We start from the raw sequence: 2208 nt of genomic DNA, 5'->3' as shown, positions 1-2208 counted from the left end.
CCAACTGTCCTGAAAACATGAGTGCACCGTTGCTCTTGGACTAACACTATAAATACGGAGAATATGGTAATCTGATCTGATCATTTTCAAGATTATGACTATGGTCCTGACCATCTGGCTAAGGCCAGTCTCATACCCAATGTTAAACCATGCCTTCGACCAAGTGCGGTTCCTTCTATGCGACTGGACATCGCCAGCACGCCGAAATGAGTACGCGTGTGCTTAAAAGGAAAATTTCTGTCTGTTATATGCAGAAATCTTTAAATCCGAAGCATCCATGCCGCTCTGCGCAGTTTGTAGACTACAATACGAGATGCAAGCGAGATTTTCCAACCGTAATCTTGTTTACAAAGTGGGGCCTGACTACCACGCAAGTGGAACAGTCATCCATGCTACACGGGCGAAGGGGGGTGAGGGTCAGGGACGTAGCCAGGGTTTGCGACGGGGGGGAGGGTAAGTTTGCACGAGCGGGTCCCAGCCCCATTGACAGTACATCTACGCACTGTGAACTGACCACCAAACCCCACAACCGTTAATAGGTACAGTACCTAGCTCATCAATGAGCTTCAAATATTGGTTTACCCTGGTGCCTTAGTTCTTTCACTTGCGTACCGTACATGTGCACTCGGCTTTTTGCGAGTCTTGTTACTTACTATCCACGTTTGGGCTCTTCGTGTTACTGTTCACGGTAGTGTCTGAGATTTCAAATAAAGGCTATTTGCCTGGTCACCAAACTCCGGGATTACATCCAGTAATATCGCGATAAAAAAACCGCTGCTGTGCCTAAACCATAGGCCTTGAACCTCACGGTCGGAGACGAATGGGTGTGTGTGTGGGGGGGGGGGGGGGGCTGGAGCCTCGGAGGGCCTTGCTGTTCTCGTGTATTTTCGCGTCGAAAAACGGTAATGGCGGCGCCAGCCCCCTGGGGAAGCCGATGCAATGAAATGGGACCACGAAACGGGTCCACCCAGACAGATCCGTGGTTACAGCCAGGAGCGGGAGATATCAAAGTGGTGCACGCAGTGCAGTGCTCGTCGGCCGTTGACCGTCCCTCTTACCCGCTCGGATTATGTCACGCTGGACCCCAGAAAAGGTGGTTGTGTATAAAAACAAGGATGCGATAACGAAAGAATGGGTATGTCCGAGTCCAAGACGTTTTGCTGTCGTAATGAAAAACAAAAGTGGTGACTTGCAAAAGTGTCTGATTAATGCGCCTGTTAGGTACGCGCAAATGACTGTTTCGTCGTGTCACAGATCCAAGATCCAGCTGTGGGGGGAAGCGGCAGCATTGCATTGCATGCTTGCGTGTCTGTCTGAGGCATAGACGGTTCCTTCGCACACAAGCATTTGGGTTGTTTCAGATTGCTTATCATGTCGCAAAACTCTGCATTTATGCTGACAAATTTATAGCTGCGTTCTCCGTCCCCCCCCCCCCCCTGTTTATTTTGGGTCCTCGCCAGTTGCACACAATGAAGTGTATGCTGGGTGTAAGAATCGTTTAAGTAAAATACGGCGAATTATGAGTCATACGTGTGCTCGATAAATTTGCTGCATGACGTGACGGATATCATCTTGATTGACGCCATGCGCCACGACCTTCAGAGGCTTCGTGGCATAGTTGACGCGATGCGCAATGTCCACAACGTCGTATGTTCTACCAGGCAGCATACTACTTCCGTCGTCTCAAACTGCCTCAATCGCACACCAGTGCAACCCAGCGTGTTATTATGCATAGTGTTGAGGACCAACGCGACAGGTCGGATGATGATCCTGGTGCCGCTCAGTTCTTTCTTTGGCAGTGCTGGACCTTGGGCAAGTTCGCTAACCTGCATTTGAGCAGCTGTGGGCTGGCCAACTTCAATGCATTGCCACAGACTCAATGTTTGGCATCCTCGGCAAATGGGAGTGCCATGGCACATGGGTTCCTGGTTCCTTGGCCTATGTTCGCTGTTTTACAACAGGTGTGACAAAAATCCCCTTTTATATTTCCCCATAATACTTCTTGAAGTCCCCTGTGGCGATCACCAGATGCATTTGTTAGTAGGTGCACCGGCGTAACAGACGCGAAGGTAATGCAAGCGGCGCGGTGATGCCAGGCTGAGACTTTGTGACGTCATTGTAATGGTGAAGGAAAAGTGCCGGAAAAATCCCCCGAATGATCATACCTTTTTATATGGCCTTGGCTTTACTCAATTTTTTTTTAACCGG

Source organism: Pollicipes pollicipes, unplaced genomic scaffold (genome assembly GCF_011947565.3).
Source record: "Pollicipes pollicipes isolate AB1234 unplaced genomic scaffold, Ppol_2.1 Scaffold_6403;HRSCAF=7596_pilon_pilon_pilon, whole genome shotgun sequence".
Classification (NCBI taxonomy): Eukaryota; Metazoa; Arthropoda; class Thecostraca; order Pollicipedomorpha; family Pollicipedidae; genus Pollicipes; species Pollicipes pollicipes.
Note: the sequence above shows the minus strand (reverse complement) of the source record.